The sequence below is a fragment of the Fringilla coelebs genome (genome assembly GCF_963513975.1).
Source record: "Fringilla coelebs genome assembly, chromosome: 2".
In the NCBI taxonomy this organism is placed as follows: domain Eukaryota; kingdom Metazoa; phylum Chordata; class Aves; order Passeriformes; family Fringillidae; genus Fringilla; species Fringilla coelebs.
Window position 1 is genome coordinate 40,802,946 of NC_140029.1, and position 16,560 is coordinate 40,819,505.

At 42.7% G+C, this 16,560-nt stretch overlaps 1 pseudogene across 1 annotated transcript in view; it reads left to right on the top strand.

Annotated features, from left to right (window-relative positions):
- LOC311150945 (2-oxoglutarate receptor 1-like) overlaps window positions 1–16,111 on the top strand; it is a 31,831-nt pseudogene extending 15,720 nt beyond the window's left edge. Inside the window, exons 2-3 of the transcript in view lie at window positions 14,852–15,621; window positions 15,881–16,111. The product of the transcript in view is annotated as a 2-oxoglutarate receptor 1-like (transcript). The remainder of the gene's footprint in view (window positions 1–14,851; window positions 15,622–15,880) is intronic.
- Window positions 16,112–16,560: the final 449 nt, after the last annotated feature.

Sequence of the window (16,560 nt, forward strand, 5' to 3'; positions counted from 1 at the left end):
TAGGCAAATTCAGAGGGGAAACATACTGAAATTTGACCAGAATATAGCCAAGAAGAAGTCTTTTGACATTTTGGTGTATATATATATATTTTTTTTTTTTTTTTTACTTCATAGTGATGAACCTTTGAAAAAAAAGATTTTTTTTCAACACCAAAATATATTTTGCTTTGTGTAGCCCTAAGGCTGCAGTGCATATGTGCATGAGGCTCACTGCATAACTTAGTTTGCCTTCATCTGTCACACTCTCAGCAAGGTATGGAGCAGACTTTGGTAGATGATAGCAGGTGAAGCAAGGCTGACTGCAGACATAAGAAAAAGTTCTTGCATTCATATCACTGGGAGCACAAACAGTTTCAAAGAAAGAGGAAAAAGCCCTTTCCAGCAATTATTTTACTGTCCATATGTATTGATGTGGGAGTTTTACTTTTGAGCTTCTAGCAATGAATTTTATTGTGGGAACTATTATTGTTAGATTTGGGTAATATTTTTTAGAGAAAGCAGTTAGCATGGCAAAAATGCTGGGTTTGTTTTTTCCCCATGCCAAAACCACTTTTCCCAGGTTTTTTATCAGACATTATAATCAGGCTGGAATGGGTAGCTATGGTCATAAGCATTGCAGACAAGTTCCTGCCACCCCCTGAGTGGGTGGCCAGCAAACTGCAGTGCTCACTTGGGAAATGGTGTTTAACTTCTGGTATGGTCACCAATGTTTTAAACCAGAATATCCTGCTGCTCATGAGCATACTCTACCCTCCATGCTATAAGAAACAGAGGATAAAGTGGCGGGAAAATGCCTCAAACCTTCTTGTTGATGGCACAAGACCTTGAGTAACTGAGCCCAGCACTTGAGGATAAGCTTCACTGACGCTCCTGCTGTGAGCTGCTGTTGAATGGAAAATTACTGTAAGTGGGAGATGGCACAGCCCAGCTGTTTTCATCAGTCTTCACTGCTGTGTCCTAAAAGAGAGACACAAAGCTCAGGAATATTGCCTTTCAGCATGGTAAATATGTGCATAGCTACTGTACGGCATCCATAGAGGCATTACAGTCCTACATAACAGTCCCATTTCAAGAGATATAAAAAAGGAAACCCTTGCATAATGTTTCATAATCACATATTGCATTCAAAATATGTCTATAAAGCCCAATTTTCCTGTCCTGCCAAACTTCTGCTCACAGTAAGGAAAAGCATGAGGCCAGCATAAGTCTGCCACATCTTTTGTTTGCCTGACAGGCATGTGGCTGTGCAATGAGCTGATAATCAAAGGCTTTACATCAGAACAGCCATAATTTTTCTGATCCCTTCATAAAACATATAAGCCTTACAGAAATAATTCAAGTTTGAGTCTATGCTTCCGAAGGAGGTTTGTGGGTGTTTTGGTTTTTTAGGTTTTTGTTCGGTTGGTTGTTCTTTTTTAAGGATGAAAACAGTACCACCTAGTGGCAAGGCTTCAGAACATAGCAAACCTAATGTGAAATCTTGGATCAAAAAATAGGTATCCTGAGTTTCTGTGCTTGACAGAAAAAAAAACAAGATGAAAAATAATTATGAATTCAAACAGGCAGCAGAAAACTGGGTGTAGATATTTCAGCATAGGGGAAAATTTCTGAAATTCTCAAGTTGTTTTCTGTGGCTTGACAGCTACAACTGGTTTATGCTGGTTGTAAAATTTCATCCCACCTAAACCCAACAAACACAGCACATCCTGCAATTAACAAATAAATGTGAGATGAAACCTACAATTAGGATGCTGACCACATGTTGTGCTTTTGCACATGGACTATTCAGACCAGGAAAGTTAGGCTACAGCTGATAAAGAAGAGCTGGTGCTGATGAGAGGAGGCCCCAAAGTGAAGTAGCAATCTCAGAAAGAAGAAGTGAGTCTGGAAAAACAGCAGCATGTATCTGGCCTGAAGGCATACCCCAGCAGTGAGGAAGATGGAGGGCACCATGGACAGCTTGCAGCCCATAATGCCCAAGGCTGTTAATGGAGAGCAGCAGCACAGCACAAACCAGCCAAAGACTTTCTGCTGGGTCACCTCCAGTGACTCGTCCCTGCTGAGAGGGATGGGGACACTGTGGCTGACTGGGGTCAGCCAGGGAGCAGGTGGCTCAGAGAGCAGAGTAAATCTCTTGTTTCTTAAATAAGTCCCAGTTAATCCAGAGCCACTGCAGGTTGTTGTTCACCATGTCTCACCCATGAGAGCACCCTATTTCCAAATGATCCTTTTCAGCTAACTACTATTGCCAATTACTATGTATGGTTGAATTATTGAGGTTTCCCTTTATATTATCTAAACATTTTGTTTAATTAGACTTATGCATGTGCCAACAAATTTACTTTTTTTTTTTTGACATACTACCACGATTTTGTACAATCTGTGACTAGGCAGATGTAACTCACTGAAAGAAGGTGTACATTGACTTCCTCTGGAGAAATTCAAGAGCTGCCAGGCTGACATACAACCCTAACAGGGTTATTAATAGTGCTGCTAATTTGATAAATCTGGCATTTTTCAAAGATTCTTCCATAAACAAGCATTTAATGCTTGACTAATATCTCTGTTGGAGTGGCTATAGAGTGGGATTCAGAAGGAACGCAATCTGTGGCAGATGTGTATTTGTGAAATATCTCGCCTTCAGCATCTCTCTCAAATGATATCACACTTGTGCAATTCTTCCATTCTGCTTTTCTCTTGAAATTGTATATCCACAGAAGACATTAATTATAAAGAAAATTGGTATCTCTTTTTGGAAACACCTTCTGGTCCTAGCAGTGAAACTCTTGGGATCCAGACACAAATGGAAGCATTTGTGTAATTATTATATCCAAACAATGGAAATTTTTTTCTGTCAGGAAAATTATCTTACGTGAAAAACCCTTTGAAAGGCCACTGTTTGAGAGAGCAACTGACTTTTACAGGAGACCACCAGCCAGCTAGAAGAAGTCAGAAATTGCTGTGATTTCCCCACATTGTAAAAAAATGAAGTTTACTATGATGTGCAGTGAGAGTTGTCCTCACTGTGAAAGCATCTAATATTTCTTTTCAGGGAACCTGATTCTTAATTTACTGAGAAAAAAAAAAAAAGGCAAACAGTATAGGTACTCCTACAGGTTGCAGGCATTTTTCTGTGCCTGGGCACTGCCCTGTTCTCCCAATGGACTGGTCTCAAAGGGACTCTGAATATGTTACTAAAACATAAGTGTGATATACTGACACTCTCAAATGTCTGCAGCCTTTTGAAAGCTCCAGCCCCCAGTGCTTGGGGATCAACTGTGATGAAGTGGTTGCACAGCTGCTAGAGAGCTGCTGAGCAGAAAGGAAAGCCTGCATGGCTTGGGCTGGCAGCCTTCCACTGTCAGGCACTGTCACAGAATTTGTTCTTCACACATAGGATGGATGGCAAGGAAATTCTCCTTTAGCCCCTCAGTTCCCAAATTTACTACTAAGTTTCCATGGATTAGTGCGTCAAAAAGGTGACTTTTGGACCAGACTGGCATAGTTTAGCAGGCTCCCAAAACACATTTCAAAGACTGAGCTAAAACAAACCAATCAAACAAACAAACAAACAAACAAAACCTGTACCAAAACCACACCAGAAATACACACTTCATTAGGGATTCCATATACCTTTCTTTAGGGACTAAGAAGAAGGAGTAGCTAAAATTGCTAGAAGGAGAAGGCTCTGAGCATACTTTATTGCAGCCTTTTAATACTTACAGAGGGCTTATAAGAAGGCTGTAGGGAGGCTTTTTGCAAGACCATGAAGTGATAAGACAAGGGCTTTAAACCAAAGGAGAGTAGTTTAGATTAGATATACAGAATAAATTCTTTACTGTGAGGGTGGTGACTCACTGGAACAGGCTGCCCAGAGAAACTGTGGGTGTCCCATCCCTCAAGTATTCAAGGCCAGGCTGAATAGGGCTCCGAGCAACCTGGTCTGGTTAAAAGTGTCCCTGCCCACAGCAGGGGCAGGGGTGCAACTAGCTAATCTCTGAGAGGCCTTTCCAATCGAAGCCCATTCTATGATTCTGTTAAAGTTGTAATTTTCTATGTAGGCATTTTCTTATCTCAAAATAAAGTTTTCGCTCAGTAGCAATTCTGTTCAGCAGTCACTCTTCCCTCACAGCTATAGACATTTAACTAAGGATACAGCTCTTCAGTAGGGAAACCAAGAGGTTGCCCAGGGAAGCTGGGGATGCCCCAACCCTGGAAACATTCAAGGACAGTTTGAGTAGGGCTTTAAGTAACCCGATCTAGTTGATGTCTCTGCTCATTGCAGGGGCTTGGACTAGATGACCTTTACTGATCCCTTCCAATCCACTCTTCCATGATTCTATATGTTAGGCAAGAGTGACATCTACTGTCCATCAGCACCAGCAGCCCAGAGCGGATGCAGTGCTGTCCCACTGGCCAAAATGTCTTAGCTCATTTCCACCCTCAGATTTTCAGACTGTATTCTCAGTTGAAATGAATGAGAGATAGTATTTTACTAAATATTATTCCATCACCCAGATTTCTGGTTGATGAACAAAAATGGAATTTGGAGCTGTAATTCCCAAGGCTAGGGCACACATTACCAAAGTAATATGACTAACAACTCAAAACTGACTGATCAAGAAGGTGGAAGCTCTCAGTAGTTGGGGGTGTGTAACTAGAGAGCCAAATCCTCTTTCATTTTGAAGAGAAATCTGCAGGGAATGAGAATCTGGGCTGTGAAATCAAACTTAAATCAAATACCTTGAAGCATTTTGATACTGACAATGGATACAATCTAATCTGTGAACAGATCACAAGGTCTCTCCATATGGACATGTGTGTGACCTTTTGCCCTCTCCTACACTGAAATACTACAGTGCAGACCTGAAAAAAAAATCCAATTAAAAACAAACCTGACAATTTACTTATCAGAAATAAGATTAAACAGTAAAAATATTTTTCAGACCCCAAGTCAAATCAAATGAGTAATTTCAGGATACAATGCTCTATCTAAATACAGGCTACTTTCTGGGTGTAAATTCTCAACAGAACCAAGCACACAGACATACACACAGCCATACCTATCCAGCTCTTAGGTATTAAGAAAGAATATAAAGGGCTGCATAAAACTGAGAACTAATAAAATAGAAAAATTAAGCTCTTTCAGCTGAAAATTTTGGTTTTGCACCCTCATGAGAAACAGGGAGTGAACAGACAAGCCTGGGTGGTAAACAGAACTCTCTAGCTGTGGAAAGGATTAGACACAACACAGGGTAGCTTTGCTATAAGGTCTGTCTTTCCTGGAGCAGTAGGACACTTTTTTAGAAACTTCTCTTGAAATGATGGCTTAGTCTTACCCTTGACTTTTACAGCTTGCAGACTTCATAGGAGCAAAAGACCCTGGAGTCAAGGAGGTTGGCAGGGGCATCAGGAGGCCTCCAGTGCAATTGCCTGCTCCAAACAGGGTTGGCACTAATTTCAGACCAGGTTTTTCAGGACTGTGTCCAGCTGGGATTTGTAAATCTCCAGGGATGGCACCTGCACTACTTCTGTGGGTGGCCTGTTCTACCTCTTGGATGTCTTGAGGGAGAAAAGGTTTCTCTTAACGTGATCTCAAAATGCTTCCAAGAAAATTTGACTGGATGGCATTTTTGGTGTTTGGCCATGAAAAGGCAGTGATATAGACAATAAGGGAAGACACAGGCATTTTGAAATGCCATTGGGCCTCTGGGCCAGCTGAGCCTGCAAGGTGAAGACTACACAGACACCAAGAATATGCAGACACTGGGAGATTGGCTCAAGTACTGCTTGGGACGAAGAAATGCTTCACAAGAGGTGATTAATATGCCTAGATCTGCACCCTCATCTGCTCTTACACTGAACATGCTGAGTGTTTGGAAACTGTGCTGGAGGAGGATGTCATATACAGGACTTTTATTCTTGTCTTCCCGTGAAAGGAAACAAAGGCAAAGGCAGTCCATGGAAATTTTAGTTTTTTGCCTGAGCTAATCTTCCCACAGCATGAGATCTTCAAGAAAGAAAAATAAAGCGCACCAAAGACTAACATTTCCTATCTTGTTGTACAAGGCCTCGCAAGTATTTTTGGCATTCTTCAATGATTTTGTTGTTTCAACCCAAGAAACATTTACAAAACACGTGGGAAAATAAATTGGCAACAAACTTTTGTCTCTGGAATATCAACAGCTGACTTGCAGAGCTGCCATCCACAGGAAGGGTGTGGATCCATCCAGCATACAGCCATCTACCCTGTCCTGTAGTCACAGTGACACTTCCATGGGGGCAAAGAAGCAAGGGAAAGAAATAGAGGGGCTGGCATCCACCAGGTTTTAGCAGTCTGAGTTTCCCGCTGAGCGCAGGAAGGAAGTGCTCGGCGCAGGAAGGGGAATGAATGGCCGGAAGAACACATGGTGTAGGTGCCTCAGCAGTGAAAACTGCTGAGCTGCCAGTGCTCACAGGACATCTGCACCCTGGGAATTTTCTGCTGAATCAAAGGGAAAGGAAAGCTTTTGCCAAAGGAAAAACTGTGTGTGTGAATGAAAATACATGCGTGCGTTTTGTGCATGTTTTAAATCGCCTTGATGACAACTGGTGAGTGCGTTTCAGTGGTAGGCCCTTAAAATCTCTCAACTGCAAGTATAAAACCTCTCTGTTGGGAAAAGAGGGGGGCAACATAGCAGGAAGGAAGCCTGTGGCCAATGAAGTCAGATAATATTTATTGGGGGACTCAAGGGCAATCAGCATCTGACGCCACTGATGCCCATAACACTTTTGAAAATTTCCTATCAGTCAATGTGAAATCTGGCAATCTGACAGATAACATCTTTGAAGTCTCCAGTTATAAGGGACCCAAAACATAATGACAGAGTCATTTCAAAGTCATTCGTCGCACAGCATGAAAATTGTTCAAAGCTGTTTATAGGGAGATTACACAATGGATCGCATGGGATTTGTGTAAAAATACATGCTAAGGAACATCTCAATTTCAGCAAAGACTTTGGAAAAACTAAATTATTTAAGAAAACCTCTTTCCAAGGAGAAAAAAGCATCCAGGTTTTGCTGGGAATGACAGTAGGAGGATCCCATTTATTTTCTGACAGAAGGAGGCAACCCCTAACAACTGAATCACCTTAAGCTATTTATTTTGGCAGCAAGCTGGAGACCACATAGCCCAGCACAGTCACACCTGAAAAGCAGGAGAGACACTCTGGCAAGGGCTATGCTATGGAAGCTTTCCTTGCTGAATTTGTGCGACAGCAGTTGCTTTGCTACATAACTTCAGTGCTCTGTATGATAAAAGGGTGCAGCACAATACGTTCTTTGTTCTGTTGCTGCTGATGCAGCATCAGCATGGGGTTTTTTTGTGATTCTTAGACCCTACTAATTTTTCTTTCTGATTTTCCTGCTCTGGGTGATGGTTTCCTAGCTCAGTACATCTCTTTATATTACCATCTCTCCACCAGTAAGAGGTGGAGAGGAAGATTTTCTCAATTTTTAGATTTTTCAAGGGAACAGGGATACAAGGATCTCTCCTCTCATCCCTCCCCCATGGCAGGGCAGAAAGTGCCCAGCATCATCAGCTGGTGTTCCAGTCACAGTAAGAAGGAATGCCTTTGTGATGAGAGAATAGACAGAGAAGCAGGAAAGATTCCCTGATTGCTGCAAGAGAATGTTATGGTTTAGAAGGGTGGAGTGTCCACCCTGTCCACCCTTGACACTCTCAGCAGAATCCTGAGGTAGCTTGGGCAGAGCTGAGGGGTGCATGCACACTGCGGGTGCCTGGGGTGTCTGTGAGGCTGGTACTGCAGGCAGAGACATGGCTCCAGCCAGAGATGCAGAAACCCAGCATGGAGGCTGGAGGACCCAAAGTTCCACCTCACAAAGCCAGTGGCAGGATGAAGAATATCAGATGGTATCCCAGAATGCCAAAGAGACAAAACAATCAGGAAGAAGTGTGAAAGGGGATTGGATTATTACATTTAAATATTTCTACAAACACGAAACAGCAATTGCTAAATGGGCTTCTCCCTCCTTATAGCAGAGACACAGATGAAGAACTTGAAAGGCTGAAACTACAAACTAGAGTGTCATACTAAAGTCTAAATGTGATTTCAACTGTGGGCATGATTTCCCATTAGAACAAATATCAAAGGAATAAGATGATTTTCTCTCTCTCTCTACAAATCAAAATTGCCCTCCTAGTAATAACTAATAAAAAACCCCATGCTTCATACAAGTTATGGGAATTCAGAGCTAAAATCCTATGGCCTTGAGTGAGCAGGGTCTTGGAGATACAACCTTTTAGACTGCATTTTCTAGAGCCTTTAAACCCTATGAATCTGTCCTGCAAAGTTGTCTGACAATATCATCTCATGTTTCTTTGTGACTGTACTAATATTTATGCAAAAGACACTCAAGACTAGCTCAAAAATTCCAAAGGTGAAGCACCATATTACTACAGGCAATTGTTTTAGTAGCTACCCACCCCCACAAAGAGTTACTTGTTCTTCACTGCCACCCTGGAGTGGCATATCTTAAGCTACACTGATGCCCGAAATCTCTTCCAGCAAATGGGATCATGGCTATCACCTGTTTCTGTTTAAATATGCTCTCAAATAAACTAATCAGAGACAATCTCTAAAGCCTCAATGTCTTGCAAGGCATGTCACAACATCTTCCAGTATACCATTTATTCCTGAAGCTCTTTTCCAGCTGTTCACAACTTTTCAAAATCTTTTCCTGAACTACAAATACAAAATCTGAAATGAAGAATCCAAGTAATGATGCTATTTTAATATAATTTCAATTGTTATGCCAGAACAATATCCAGCCTTGCTCCAAAATACAATACCAGAGCGGAATATTGTTTCTTGGACAATGAATTGAAAAATAATTAAAAAAACTCTATCTCTTATATAATGACAAGAACTCATAAGTAAAATGCAGAAAGTCCTTCATCCAGGTGTATCAGGATATGCTGGGACTCCTGGCTTCACAAACCTGGTCTCTCCATGATTCCCCATATGCCCTTTGTAGCACGTACAATTTCCATGATGCAGAGTACTGAAATTAGTACCCTCTGGCACCTGGTCACATGGTAAAACAGTGATTTCAACCCTTTCTGTAGACAATGATGGCTCATATCAGCTATTACTCAGGAATTTAGAAATCCAAAAGTAATGCTCAATCTCAAGGTGATATTACATTATTTATAACAGAAAGAGTTAAGGAGAATAGATTGTTTATGACAAATAAGCTGAAAATGGCATGTGAAAATTGCAAATACTGAAAGCATCAGGTAAACAGGATAGTTATGCAACCATTTAAAAATTTATATTTATTAAATAGTTTGAGCCTGATTCATCATTACATTATGCAGTACATAATTGCTCATATCTCCAGGTTCACATCTCTTATCATCATGAGAAAGTAAATAATACCTTCAAATGAGATCTGAGATGAAGTTCAGGGTTGGAAAGCATTCAAGTTTTTTTTCAGCCTCATCTAAACATTTCTCTCTCAAGATAATAACTTTCCTACCGGTTCACAGAAGTTTGCAAATATTTAATCAACATCAAATCTGGAATGCTTATGCTTTTGAAAGTGCTTTCTTTCCAAAAAAAGAGAAGCCTGGAACCAGCTTAAAGATCACTGCTCTGAAACAGGGTGGAAGTCCACGCAGAGCAGTCAGCACAAGTCAAAACCTTTTGAAGAGAAGATCAAGCAAAACATGCAAATACTGGCACTACAGGAGATCTCTACAATCATAAAATCATGGGATTATAGAATTATTTGCATTGTAAGGAACCTTTAGAGATCATCTAGTTCCAAACACCATGAGGGTGTCATGAGGACACCTCCCACTCAACAAGATCCCCATTCAACCTGGATTTGACCAATTCCAGGGATGGGGCATCCACAGCTTCTCTAGGCAACCTGTTCCAGTGTCTCACCACTCTCATAGTAAAGGATTTCTTCCTTAGATTTAATTTAAACCCTCCTCCTTTCAGTTTAAAGCCATTCTCCCTTGCGCTATCACTACCTGTCATAACAGGGCAGCAAGAGCTACACACTGGAAAACAGAGTTATCCCATAAAATCTTCAATGTCCACACCATGGTTACACCAGAACCTCTAGGTAGGCCATGCTCCCTGCAATTCACTCTGCACAGGCAGTGAAATCCCTGTTGTGAGACACACGAGAATAAGCACTTCTTCCATCTCCAAAGGAAGAGGAGATTTGTGCCAGACCCTTCTTGAGAGCTGGCAATCACATTCACGGAAGGGTTGGCCTTTCTTCTGCTTTATTGCCTAGTTATTTGGGGACTGTAAAATGCTCCAGATCACACTGCAGGTGGGTATGTTTATTAACCATAATCAAAAGGAGCACATAGTCTGACATAGGCTTCTTCATTCATATAATCATGGAATAGTTAAGATTGGAAAACCTCCAAGATCACCGAGTCCAACTTTGATTGAGCGCTTCCATGCTGACTAACTTAATACTAAGTGCCATGTCTAGCTGTTTCTTCAACATCTCCAGGGACGGTAACTCCTGCACCTCACTGGGCAGCCAATTCCAACATCTAATCACCCCTTCAGTGAAGAAATTCTTCCTAATTTCCAACCTGAACCTCCCCTGCACAGCTTGAAGCCATTTCCTCTTGTCCTCCCACTGGTTTTCCAGGAGAAGAGGCCGTCCCTCGCCTTGCTACAGGCAGCTGTAGAGCACAAGTTGTAGACTGTGATAAAGTCCCTCCTCAGCCTCCTTTTCTCCAACTAAACACCCCCAGCCTCTTCAGTTACTCCTCACATCACTTAATATCTCTGAGTGACATTCATGTTCCTTCTCCGGACACGCTCCAGCTCCTCAGCGGGCCCCAGCGCGGGGCCCAGAGCCGAGGGCAGCCCTGAGGTGAGGCCTTGGCAGGGGAGGGTAGAGAGCAGTCACTGCCCCGCTCCTGCTGGCCACACACTGCTGATAAAGGGCCAGAGTGACATGTGCCTTCTTGGCCAGTGGTGCATTCCAGACCATGGTCAGCTGGCTCCCGACCAGCATTCCCAGACCCTTTTCTGCCAGGTGGTTTCCCAGCCACTCTTTCCCAAACTTGGAGCGCTGTGTGGGATTGTTGTGACCCAAGTGCAAGACCTGAAACTTGGCCTCACTTCTAAATTTGACTTCAGCCCATTGATCTAGCCTCTCCAGATCTCTCTTCAAAACCTTTCCTCTGGCCTCTGGACAAGCCAGCAGAAAATGAGAGTCATGTAAGGTGGTCAGGGCAGCCATCTATCATTCATGCGATCCTTTTCTCCATCAAAACCTGTCTCCAGCTGGGTTGCCCTCACAATCACATGGTCTTAAATAACTCTCCCAGGCACAAGACCCATTTGAGCCCTGGTTTCACAGTCCTTGCTCTTCTCAGTGTCAGATCCATCCACGCAGAGGGACAACAGGTCCCACCAGCCTCCCAGTTTGGAGACCTTTGCTGTCCTTGAGAGGCAAGGGTTTGGTCTGAGCTCTCAGCATCCACCAAGCTATCTGCAGAGAAGTTCCTGCCAGTTCCAAACCCTGCTCTTTCCGCATCCTTCCCCCCATCTCCCACCTCTCCTGTGCTCTGGGACTCGGAGGATGGGTATTCCTTGAGACAGGCACTGAGCTGGGGCTGCCTCTCGCTGCCTGAGTGCAGCCCTACAAACCACTCCAGCCCAACTGGGCAGGTCACAGGCAGCCCCAGTCCATCCTGAGAGTGAGCCACGTCCCAAGCAGGTGTTGGAGGCCAGATGGGAGGACAGGTGACACCAGGACAGCCCTGCTACTGGGGACATGGCTGCTAGTCTGCAGGTAGGTGAGAGGGGGCGGCTCTGCTCGCACTTAGCACCACGGAGCCCATGCTGTCCTCACCTGGCAGAAACTTGGGAACAGAAACCTGGGAACAGAAACCTGTCCTCACCTGGCAGAAACCTGGGAGTCAGAAAGTTCCCACAGCTTGCCTGATAACCCATGGGGGCTTTCTCAGCACAAACCTGTGGAATTTAAAAGAAAATTCTGCCAGCTGGAGTAAGGTACTTAAAAAAAACAACTGTGAAGAGGAGAGAAGACAACACTAAGGGTTTATAAGAAAAATGCATATTTTGATTTAGAGGTAGGAACTTGGAGGCAGGGCAAAGTGGAGAGAGATGAGTAAAGGGTTACAAGATGATGGAAGTATGGAGCAAATTAAACTTACCTGAGATGCACGCAATACTTGAGTTAAATCCACATGCTCTTTCTGCATGAAAATATCTCCTGAATATAAACGGTAAGGAGAGCTCACATCTTGATCCTTAAGTATATTGTTTGTGTCTTTTATATCTAAGTCAGTTGAAGAGTTGAACACTGTGAGCCAAATTCTATTTAATTTATTCAGCAACACATCTGTGTGAAATATAGTCCAATTACAGGCACTAGGTTACTTTGCCATGGCTGCAGCCATTTGGCTTTTATTTCCAGCAGGCTGTAATTAAATTATCGCAATGCAGAAGCAGACAAGTTTCCCTTATACGTGACTGCAATTAAAGACATGCAATCACAACATTTTTTAAAGTGACTCCAATCAATTGGTTACAGTAAAGAATACCATGTAATAAAGCAGTGACTCCACCATTAAGACTGAAAGAGGGTTTCCATTTCAATAATCTAGTTCCCTTCTAGTGCGAGTTCTGCTTTTGGATAATTTATTTAAAGTTCATTATGTGTCTACAGCATATATCATTTGCCCTCAGCCTGAGCTGCAGAAGTGCCATTACGACCAATTACTTAGTGTGATAAAATCTGCCACAGTACAAACTGTTCCTTAATTAGATTTAAGTTTTGTCTAAATTCTATTTGTAATTCAGACAGCAAAACAACAAGGCCAACAGCAAAGACTCGTTGTCTTCTTCCTTTGGTCCCTGCTGTAACCTGTTGTAACCTTAGGGCAGTTCAGAAGTGACATCCCACACCCACCTGCTTTTCTTGCAATGCTTGTGCCCATTTTGTGTTTCCATAACCAGGGCAGGTCTTGGGGTGTGTCTGGCCTCTGAGGGAGTTCCTTGACCTGCATCCAGCCGTAACACAGAGCACATGGATAGCAAAGGCTCCAAAAACCCCTGAGGGCAAGCGGCCACCAGTAAGGACTGCACTGTTGAGTGCCGCTGATGTGCTTTTTGGTGATCACAGGCATTTGCCCTCTGGCCTCTATGGTTTGCTCAACAGCACATTGGTGACAGAATGAAATTCTCCCAAAACTACAGAGAAAGTGGTGTGGGGAGCAGCTCCCAGCCATGCCCTTCAGCTGGCTCCCTAGCTGTGCACTGTGAACAGCGGGATGGGCACAGCCCTGGTGCTCCCGGCGTGAGCAGCACAGCTTAGGCAGGGTGCAGCTGCTGCTGCCAGCCTGGTTAACCATTAGCCACAGCAGAGACTTCACTTTTGTTTGGGAATGATGGCATTGTTGCACAACTGTGAAATAGAACCGCTGGATTTATCCAAAGTACTCCTGCATCATCCCCAGCCGTGACAAGGGGTTTAAAACTGTTTTGCTCTTTAAAAACCATTGCCAGTGTTTGGCATACATCTTTTCAAGCTCCAGCTTCAGTTTTCAAAGTGTTTTAAATACATTTGAACGAAATGTTCTATACAAATTTGAATCCAAATTCTGCAACCTTCTTCTGTGTGATCTCACAAGTGAGGGTGGAAGCTACAGCAAGAAAATTCAGTGAAACAAGAAACAGAAGCAGTGATTCAGTAGGATCCATTTTAACAGATCGAGGCCACAGTAATTTGAGGACAGGCATCATCCTATAAGAAGCTGCATTCCTCTGGACAAAAAAGTTATGCTAGATGTATTCATTTTCTTCCAGCAGAACATTTGCTCCATTTTAGAAAAGGGCACTTCTTCACAGAAAATGTATTTACTGAATGCCATGTTAACACTTATTTGCTATGTGCATCAGTGACTGTCTATTTTCTGCTGTAGAGACTGTATACCAGGCTGTCTTTATGTTCCTCGAATCCTGCTCATGTCCCATATTGCATCTTGCAATTGGCTGCTTTACAAAACTGGATGAATTTATTTTGATGTTTCAGAAAATTTCTATCTAGGACTAATGTCAAAGCAAAACACCATTTAAACATTTTACAGGGATGGAAATTTACGTAGCAGCTAACAACAAGCCTAAAAATAACTTATTTCTTGGCAACATCAATCTTGTTAATCAACTAAAATAATGAAATATTCCTCTATCAGTGGTTCTCAGGAAGCAAGAAGAAAAATGTAAAAATGTTAACCGACCCCGGCAGCAAAAAGAATGTGAAAACATTTTGACACCCATCTTGTTTTGTTTTGTTGTTTTTGTTTGGTTTTGTTTTTTTTTTTTAACTTAACCAACAAGGCTGAAAATGCTTTTTATGGAACAGTTATGTTCTGGAAGTTACCCTCTATAGTTTTGGTCAGTTGCACAATGCAAGTAATTTGTCCTTCTCCATTTGACCCCTGATGAGAGCAGAAAGATAACATTGTATTCCAGGGGCGCACATCAAACACTGTGGGTCTGGGAATCCTTTCTATTACAGCTTCATTGTGCCTGTGTTGGCCCTTTCCTGAAATATGCATTTTAAAATAAAATTTGGTGTATCTAGATATGAAAAAAGTCTTCTAGATCAAGATCAATTCTTATTAACACAGCAAGGTCTTTCCTTATTCATAAAAGTCACTTTAATAGGAGCATTGATGAGCAGCTGAAAGACCTGATTATAAGTTGTTTTTAAAGAGATGTGAGAAGTCTTATCTGTCAGTGTACACTAAACATTCCTCTCTTCCTTAATAGCTAAGGAGAAAAAATAAACACAACAAATGACAACTTGGCCAGCTCCATCACCCAGCAAGACACTAAAGGTGATTTTCCCAAATGCACTGTGTGGAAGTTGGTCTGAAGTGTTTGTACCTCCACATGATGTATAACGTGGTCTTCCTGCTGGGCTTCCCAGGAAGTGTCAGTGTTGTTTGTGCTTACAGCTTCAAGATGAGATCTTGAAAGATCAGCACCATAATCTGGCTGAACCTGGCACTCACAGACCTGCTCTACCTCACTGGCCTTCCCTTCCTGATGCACTACCTGTGTTACTGTGGAGCACTTGATTTTAGGTGAATTCATGTGCAAGTTCATCTGCTTCAGCTTCCACTTCAAATTGTGCAGCAGCATCCTGTTCCTCACCTGCTCCAGTGCCTTCTGCTGCATGGTGATGGTTCACATGATGAAGTTCTTCCACCAGAGGAAGTGGTGGACAGCAGTGGCTTGCACAAACATTTGGTTGATGGCACTGGAAGCTGTCAGCCCTGTCAATTTCTTGACCTCCTCAAAAGGGACACAAAACTTTAGGTTCCTATGCCTCAACCATACCAGCTCTGAAAACCTGGCCACAATCAGGTGGCTGCTGGCCTGCCTGACTTCTTCTTGCCCTTGCTGATGGTGACTCTGTGCTATGTGCTCATCATTTGCACCTTAGCCATTGGCCCACACATGAGCTTGCTACAAACAAAAGGCTCTAAGACTTGCTGTTGTCCACTTGGTAGTCTTCTATGTGTACCTCCTTCCCTTCCATGTCTTTTGGGTGGCTCTATTGTCTAAGATTGGAAGAAAAACTTTCCAAACAATATTAGAATTGAATGAAGAATTAGAATTATGAAGAGCAGTCTTTTAATGAAAGGTTTCATTAAAAGATTTCTGTTTATGTTATCAGTTCTAACATTGTTTGGAAAGTTTTTCTTCCAGTCTTAGACAACTGCTCAGGTTAACTACAGTTGTGTCCAGTCAGCTGTCAGCTGTCACAGGGAGAATAAATCCACTCTGCCTGCTGGGTCTCTCGGCCACCGGCTCCACTCAACATATGTGGCAACCTTTCGCTTTATGTCGTGGTGGGAGACAGCTTCCAGCAAGCCATGCTCTCTTCTTCAAGGTGTAAGTGGAGCAAATACATCCAGGAGCAAGTAGGCCAGGAGCAAAAATTACATGACCAAATCAGAAATCACATTAAAGCTGTGAAGGAGCCCCTTGAAGTAAATTCCAGCGAACCCAGGTTGTCTTTGGTCTAAGCTCCTGCAAAGACAGTTGTGTTGGTATGAAAACAAGAATTGCATCTGACTTTGCTCTCTCCCTGCAGCAGAGGACTTGTCAAAAACCTTTCCTGGAAGCAGCTTTATATACACCTCTCCTAGCAACCAAAGAAAGAGGAGGGAAAAGACAAGACTGTAAGCCACCTCGAAGGCAAAATTTAAAACCATCCAGCCAGACTGTTCCCAAAGCCATTTGGGACACACAGGGTTCTCTAGCTCCGGGCTTTGCTATTGATTACAGAAACATGGAGACCTCAGTCTGGACATGAGAACAACTTCCATTGATTTCAGTGTTGCCACTGATGGAGTGCTTTGTTTATTACAGCCTAAGTAAAACGTAGCAGATATTGTCATATTGTCATTGCTGAAACCACTGAATTGCACACCTAGAATGCTCCTAGATAAATCAGATGTTTTCAGATTGGATG